Source organism: Antechinus flavipes, chromosome 6 (assembly GCF_016432865.1).
Source record: "Antechinus flavipes isolate AdamAnt ecotype Samford, QLD, Australia chromosome 6, AdamAnt_v2, whole genome shotgun sequence".
NCBI classification, from domain to species: Eukaryota; Metazoa; Chordata; class Mammalia; order Dasyuromorphia; family Dasyuridae; genus Antechinus; species Antechinus flavipes.
The window spans coordinates 177086130-177095250 of record NC_067403.1 but is presented as its reverse complement, the minus strand read 5'-3'; positions in this window follow the sequence as shown (position 1 = coordinate 177095250).

Genomic DNA, 9121 nt, shown 5'->3' with positions numbered 1-9121 from the left:
TGTAAGAATTTATGGTCCTATCCCCAACCTGTCAGAACATACATATATATATATATATACATATATATATATATATATATATATATATTATATATATATATATATCTGTGTGTCATTGAGAACTCACATTCACTGCTGGATGCTTTAAGACATCAGACCTGGGGGCAGCATGCCCCTAGAACAATCTCTCCCTCTCAAATATTAAAAACTCTCTAATCTCTCTCTTGCCTCAGTTTCTCTGGCATCACAAAAATAGATGCTAAAAGAGATAAACAAGGAAACTGTACATCCCAGAGATGATGAAATACATCCTCAACAACCATGTCATCTAAGTGCTTAGAGGAAAAGATAATAGAAGAGAAAAATAGTAGCATATATTTTATATATCACAAAGCAGAAATAAGACAGCAGAAATGAAATATGTATTATATACATATACAAAATTATATGAAAGAAAATTATGATGAAACAGCCAACCAAAGTTCTGGGATGTAGTCCTTAGAAAAACAATCATATCCCTACAAACACATTGGCGAAATATAAAAATAAGAAATTAATATTTATTTCATTTAATCTCTTATTTTTGTATTTTGCCAATATGTGTTTGTACACACAAGAAGTAAAAAAATCTAAAATAAGCATAAAGGAAGAGAAAATTAAGAATAAACATTTATCAAGTACCCATTATGTGCCAGGCACTGAACTAAGCACTAGGGATGCCCTATTGCCAATCATTCTTTTCCAAACCTCAAACCGGAGGCATCATTAGTATTCTCTATTCCTAGATCCCTGAATACCAGTGAAGGCAGTCACACAACTGTGCTAATTCTACCCACTGCAAAGGGATATCCATTGGACCCTTAATGCTATAAACCAATTCTTTTTCTATCTGTTGCCTTCAATCTCTGTCCCAAATCTATCTTTCTCTCCTTAAGTTTCCCTTCTCCCTCTCTGGAGAATTATTTCATCAAATATTTCCCTGAAAAAATAATTGATGCGTTTGGGAGTTCTCCCCAACTCTACTGCAAATTATCACCAACTCTATTTTTCTTCACTACAGTTTCAGAAAGTGATGGCCATTTTCTTCCAATCCCCAAGATCTCCACTTGTACCCATTATTCCATCTTCTCTTGTCTCTTCTAGAACTTTGTCCTTTTCATCATCTCTCTTTTCCCAGTTTTTAATCTTTATTTATGCATTAAATCCTTCTCTATTGCTTGCAAACATTTGCAGATCTCCCCTATTCTTAAAAAGCCAAACCCCTTACCCCTTCAATGAAAACAATGCTGTAGCAAAGAAGAGGTCTTCCATCCTCCTTATCTGAGATTGGCACATAGCCTATATATACAAGCATCTGTAATTTTCCTCTTTCCATTTGTTTTGTCCTATTTTGGATTGAAGGATGATGAAGATGGATGCAAACATTGAGAACTTTGAAAGGTCAGGAGAATGAGTCACCAGAAGTCTGGTAGCAGAATTCATGGTGAGATTTCCTTTAAGCCAAATATGAGGAGCAAACCCAATCCAGGCCAGCAGAAGCAGAGAAGGATACTCATCTATCCATTGGCCATGCTATATTTAGAAATGAACTTTGTGAGCCAAAACCAACTTAGAAATTGTGTTAAGTTTGAACCTCCTCTCCTTAGAGTTTGAGATAGTTTAGGGGAGAGTGTGCCCCAAGTATTGGGGGAAGGGGAAATACATTTCTTTTATTTTTATCCTTCTACACTAAAAAAAATAATAATGTTAATTGGTTAAAATGTATTGATGCACTAATCACTACTAGCTAAAAATATTGTGTTAGGTGAGTGGATGGGTGGGGAAGGTGGCCCTCAAGAATGAAGGTAGACACTCCCAAACCCTCAAGGATACCTCTAGGATGCTGAGAAGGAAACATAGCCTCTCTCATTCTGGGAAATTGAGCTGAGAGTCTACCAAACAGTTATCTTCAGCCTCCATTTCACTCTTAGGATCAAAACTTCAAAGGATGATAAGCTCTAAAATTCCAACTTTCATTTATAGAGAAGGAAATTCAGTTTCAGGGAGGTTATCTAAGTTGGTTACCTAGGTTACCTAGGGACACACAGGTTCTAAGTATCAGAGACAGTATATGAACCAAGGTTGTTTAAATCTATTCAATAGTTTTCCCTCTTTACTGCCTCAGTTGCTCATCACCAACTGCTAACCTAATGTGCCCACAACTAAATTTATTTCTCTTGCCCTTTCCTAAATTGTCTATTTGTGTCTAAGGCCCCATTGTCCTTCCAGTCACTCAGGTTCATCACCTTGAAGTGATCCTGTTCTCTTCCATTTTAGTCACCGCTCCCAACCAAATTAAGGCTCGGGTCTTGTTGATTCAATTTTCACATGTCACTTCTGTCTCCCTTTTACTCACATGGCAGCCACTCCAGTTAAAGGCCTCCCTATGTATATGAATGAAATAATTCAATTGAATCTGAATTTCTTGAAAGCAGGGACAATTTTCCTTTTTCTTTGTATTCTTAGTGCTTGTCATACAGAAGGTGTTTAATAAATGCTTGATGATTGATGGATCTATCTTGCTTAGACAATTATAATATTGGTCTTTTAATTGGTCTTTGCCCTATTAGTCTCCAGTCTATCCTGCACCCAACTTTTCAGTTACACAAGTCTGATCACACTGCTCTCCCCTCTCCAGAAAGCTTTAGGAACTCCCTTGTCTAGGAAATTAAATACAGATTCTTCCATTTGGCTTTTTAAGTCTTTTGTGATCTGTCTCCTGTCTACTTCCAGTAGCCTACTGAGTTATCCTCATACAGTAAAAGAGCTCCTACTTTGGATTGGGAAGATCTAAGTTCAAACACCATCTCTGATGCTATTTATATGACCTGGGGCAAGTTGACCTTATTGGGTCTCATTTCTTCATCTGTAAGGTGGTGTGTTGGAGATAGGATATGAAGAAGTTCTTTCAGCTCTACAGACCATTTTAGGGATGGGCCCAGGCAAGGCATATTTCCTTCCTGGCAATTCTAACTCATTGGATTTCTCCATTATCACTAAGCTTGTCTTCTTATGCTGGAATTCTCCTCAGTGCCTGAGGTCTTCTCATTCTGGAATATCCTTCTATCATCCTTTCATCCCTCCTCCCATTGGTGGATTCCTTCCAGAACCTCCATGTTGGAGACAGGTGCAGACTGGCCATATTTCTGACTCCAGACCTTTCCAATGAAGACACTTTCTCTTCCCATTCTCCTTTTTCAGCTCTTTTATACCTTTTATGCATTTAGCACAGTGTCTGGCCCATAGTAAATGTTTAATGTTTCTTCTCTGTCTACTTCTGTGATACTATTATTATTTTACTTCATGCATTTTACATTCCAGTAAAATTTACCGTTTTACATCCTTCATATTCAACATTCCCAGTCCCATCTGTGTACCTTTGAAGAGGCTGTCCCTCATGTTTGGAATGCATTCCCTTTCACCTCCATCTTTCAGAATCCCGACTTTCATGAAATGCTTTAGAAGTAAACTTTGTGAGCCAAAAACAACTTAGAAATTATGTTAGGTTTGAACCTACTCTTCCTAGAGGTTGAGATAGTTTAGGGGAAAGTGTGCCCCAACTACTGGGAGAAGGGGAAATGCTTGCATTTCTGTTCTTGTTATCTTTCTACAGTTAAAAAAAAATGGTTAAAAGGTGTTGGTGCTGCTTCCTACAGGAAGCTTATTCTAATCTAAGTTGCTATTACCCTCCTTCCCCTCTTCTTTCCACCATCCTGGAAATTACTTTGTGTATATTCTGAATTAATTTCCTTGTCATTTCCTTAGGAAATAACAGTTTGCTCTTCCCTTATCCTGGAGAAAAAGTAGAAGAAAAATCTCATTAGAATGAGCAAGAAGTGAGCAAGCAGGATGACATTTAAATTGGTTAAGTCCGTGACAAGACCACAGTTTGGAGTGAGTAAAGTGGGGGACTATAGAAACTGAGTGGGATTTTAAAAAAATTATTTTTGTTTTGTTGTGATGTTGACGTATCATGGCTATTAAGAGTCTCCTGCCAGAATTCTGTGGGCTTCAGTTGCCTCCGCCTTTGGAGGCCAGATGGGATAATTTAAGGGGTCAGCAAAGTACAGTCAATGACTCCAATCTAGCCTCCACATGTTTTTGTAAGGAGAGATAAGAATGTTTTTTACATTTAAAAATACATTTATTTAAAAATGTAGAAATCATTTTAGCTTACTGAGCAATTTGGGCTTCAGGCCACAGTTTGCTGACCCTTTGATCTAAGGCACCACATCTCTCTCCTCCCCCTATCCCTATCCAAGAAGGAAGATACCAATTCCAAAATTTTCCTATTCTTTAAAGTTCATTCCCCTTTCAGTTTAATCCAGATTAATGCTGGCTAGACACGAATATGTCATCCTGTTTCTTTCTGTGCACTTCACTGCATGAAAGGGAAAACTTTTCTGTGTATTGTCACCCAGATATACAGAAGGAAGTGAAATGGGACCAAAAACAGAGACTAATTCTTTGGGATTCTGTCTTAACTGGGGGTCCCTGATTTATATGAAAAAGAATTTTATTAATTTCTACACTTTGGTGATTTCCCTCAAAACAAGGAAAAATCAGATGGTCATAGAGATCTGGTCCTCTTTCTTCCTTATACTAAAACTGGGTTTAAAAATAGCTCTCTTGTGGGGCTGGACTATACCTTCATTGTTCCTTTCCTCTTAGGATCAAAAAGATGCTTCTTTTGGGTGGAGCTAGGGGAGGTGTTAGAAAGTAGGTCTAGACTGGTGGGGGGGGAGGGAAAGGGATTGACTGGAAAAGACTGGTGATGTCCACATTCCAAAGGTGGGAGCCACCCAAGAGGGAGTGGGTGTCTATCCTGTTGACCTTATATAGTGAACCCTCAAAGACAACCTGTTACAAAAGGGATTATTATTTTCTTCCATTTCATTGTATTACTTTCTATTTTTCCTCCTCTTTAGTGTTTACAACTTATTAACACAAGATTTTTATTCTTAGATTAAAAAAATTTCACTTGCATCCAAACATTGAGAATTAAGTTCTTTTGTTTTTCTCTGGATAGGTCAATTTTCCCTTGGTTTTCATTATCTTTATCATCTCTTTCTGTACTCCTTAGTATTAGGCCATGATGACTTTTCCCAGAAGCTCACCAGTGGTTCCAACTACTAAAATTAGCTCCTGAAAGCACAAATGTCTCTCACAGTAACACATTAGTTAACAATTATTTCTCTAGCAAACAAAGCATCTTTTAAAGGGGCTGCTATGTGGTGCTATGCATAGAACATTTGGTTTAGAAGATTCATCTACCTGAGTTCAAATGTGGCCTCAGACACTAGCTGTGTGATGCTGGGCAAGTCACTTAACCCTTTTTGCCTCAGTTTCCTCCTCTGTAAAATATACTGGAGAATGAAATGGCAAATCACTCCAGTATTTTTGCCAGGAATACTCCAAATGGGATCACAATAAGTCACATGATCAAAAATGACTGAACAACAACAATTCTTTACTCAATTTCCTTAACTAATATAATACTATTACTATCTGTATGACTCTGGAAAATTAATTTTAATTCTTTAGGCCTCAGTTTCCCCACTTATATTAATCACCTTAGCCTGGAGATGGGGCTTAAACTCTAGCTCCACCTTAATTTAGGGCAAATAACTCCTTTATCTGAGTCTTGATTTCCTCAAGAATAATGTTACCTCATAGGGTTATGGTGAAGAAAGCACTTTGCATCCATCATTATTAATCAACTGTATCATTCTATTTAGAAAGATAAATAAGATCATGTGTTGAATACTATTAAAAGCACTGAGCAAGAGACTGGGCAACCTTGATTGTACAGTCCCTGTTCTGTTTATTAGCTATGCAATTTTGGGCAAGCGTCTCTGAGCTCAATTTCCACATCTGTAAAGAATAGAACGTTAGACTGGATGAATCCCAAGACCCCATCCAGCTCTATAATTTATATGATGAAAAATAATTTTCTAGACTTCAGTGTACAAAGTAGGGAAGCTTTCACTGGAAAACAAGGTCTCTTAAGGAAAGGGAGACTGGACAAAGAATAGAGTAGGTTAGGGAGCCAAATCCTCTCTTTTCCTCCCTCTTTTTCAAACATAGGTCCAATAACACTAAACAGATGGGAGAAAGTTGATGAGCCCAGAAATCTTCAGTGCTATGGGTGCAAAGCCCTTGTTGGGATTTTGCCAAACTTCCAAGTCTGAGTAGAAAAATAAAATCTGGAAACAAGGGCCAGATAATGAAACTGTCTGTGTATAAGAATTATTTTCCCATTAATTTATCCTAAATGTCATTAAAACATCCAGCTAAAGTAGAATCATTTTGTTTTCTTATGAAAATGTTTAAAAGGCACATACTCTAGCCAAATTGGATGACTTCCCAGTTATCCTCCTCCACTGCGCTCTCCTGCCTCTGGTCCTAACTGATGCTATACCTTCTAGAATGCTATCCTTCTCCTTTTTTATTTTTTCTTTACAACCCAGGCCAAACCGCATCCCTTTTAGAAACTTTACTTGATCTACCTACCCTTCCTTGGAATCTTGTTATAAACTGTTTTATTTCTCTCCAATGCACTTAGTATTATAATTCTACTCCATTAACTTAAATAACATAGAATAAACTAAGGCTCAGAGAGACACAGGGATTTGTCCAAAGTTATAGAGGTATAGGACAAAAACTATACACTTAAAGGGAGTGGGGAGTGTCTAAAAGTCTTTGACATATTCTCCCCCCATCCAGAGTTTAGGGAGAAATGGGCTTAAGTTTAGGGAGCACATTTATCAAAGGGATAACGCAACTGTTTGAAGCCATTTGGTTGGAGTCCTGATGGTCTTTCCCTTAGAAACGATGTTGCTTTTCTGCTAGACTTCTTATTAGAGATTCAGATATGCCTCTGCCTCTCACAGCCAGTCTGTCTGTCCCAAACTCCCAATCAGGAGATTTCAGGGAAACAGAAAGTCAAACCTTCAGGCTTAATCAAGCAGATAGTGGTCCAGCTAATAGAATAAATATCGATAAATGTCAAATACCAATAAATGTCATCAGCTCAGGTTAAGTAAATATGTTTCCAGCTGGCCAAGGCTCAAGTAGATATGAGCCTGCATATATTACATAAGTCATAGAGGAAACACAGAAATAATGATAATAAAATACAGAAAAAGAATTCATACATTCCTGTAAGTTCTTCACCTTATCTATTCCCCACAAAAACAATCCTTATCCTCAAGGATCTTGCATTTTAATGAGGGAAATATAAAAATGTATCTGTATATACATGTATATATCTATGCATTTGTCTATGTGTGTGTGTGTGTTTCCAGTGTCTCTGCCACAAAAATTCCCAAGGGAGTCACAAAAATTCAGACATGAATGAAAAGGACTGAACAACCACCAAACACACACACACACACACACACACACACACACACACACATATTATATATATGAAATTGACTTGGCAATCAAATTACCTCAGTCCACTTACAGTGACAAAATATCTGATATCTTTACTAGGTGAGAAAACAGTTTGCTCACAAAGTATAAATGAGGATCTAAATGTGACAGGAATTTTGTTTGTATTGGATGAATGATCTGATCACATCCTTTAACCACCTGATCTGGAAGAAGTATTTGCAGCCTCCTGATAGAAAGCTGTAACTCAGGCCCAGGTGAGAGGGATAGATTGATTTGGCTTCCACCTCAGCTTTAGTCTTCCTATCTATGGTCAGAGAAGAATCCCATAAGCTCTGGAGGATGCGAGGATTTGGACCTTCCTTCCATTGGTGTCTCAATAGCTCCTCCAGGATGGCAACAGCCACAGTGACAGCAATAGAAAACAGAAACCTTCCATTCCAATCTCCCCATATAGTAACAACCAATTAGATGCCTCCCCCTCCCCTTCTCAATGCTCTTTTACTTATGATGTAATTTCTTATATAAAAGCTATATATCTTTACTACTTCTTTAGCCCTCTTACCACGAGCTTTCTCTTTCTTATCTCCCGATGGGACGGCTCATCCTCCGGAGGTTTTCTTTTTTCTTTTCTTTTTTTTTTTTTTTTAAATTTTTTATTTAATAATTACTTTATATTGACACTCGTTTCTGTTCCGATTTTTTTCCCCCTCCCTCCCTCCACCCCCTCCCCTAGATGGCAAGCAGTCCTTTATATGTTGGATATGTTGCAGTATATCCTAGGTACAATATATGTTTGCAGAACCGAACAGTTCTCTTGTTGCATAGGGAAAATTGGATTCAGAAGGTATAAATAACCCGGGAAGAAAAACAAAAATGCAGATAGTTCACATTCGTTTCCCAGTGTTCTTTCTTTGGGTGTAGCTGCTTTTGTCCGTCATTTATCAATTGAAACTCAGGTCTCTTTGTCAAAGAAATCCACTTCCATCAAAATATGTCCTCATACAATATCGTTGTCGAAGTGTATAATGATCTCCTGGTTCTGCTCATTTCACTTAGCATCAGTTCTTGTAAGTCTCGCCAGTCCTCTCTGTATTCATCCTGCTGGTCATTTCTTACAGAACAATAATATTCCATAACATTCATATACCACAATTTACCCAGCCATTCTCCAATTGATGGGCATCCATTCATTTTCCAGTTTCTGGCCACTACAAACAGGGCTGCTACAAACATTTTGGCACATACAGGTCCCTTTCCCTTCTTTAGTATTTCTTTGGGATATAAGCCCAATAGAAACACTGCTGGATCAAAGGGTATGCACAGTTTGATAATTTTTGGGCATAATTCCAGATTGCTCTCCAGAATGGTTGGATTCGTTCACAACTCCACCAACAATGCATTAGTGTCCCAGTTTTCCCGCATCCCCTCCAACATTCATCATTATTTTTTCCTGTCATCTTAGCCAATCTGACAGGTGTGTAGTGGTATCTCAGAGTTGTCCGGAGGTTTTCAATAAACAACTTTTCTGCTTTCTACTGAGTGATCTCTGAGTAGTCATTTTGGGTAAGGGTCTTCTACATCCCTCACATTTTTATTTTGTTTTTGTATATAAAGCACTTCTTACAGTTCTGGGAATATACTAAGTGCTGCATAAATGCATGTTTATTTACTGATGGATGAA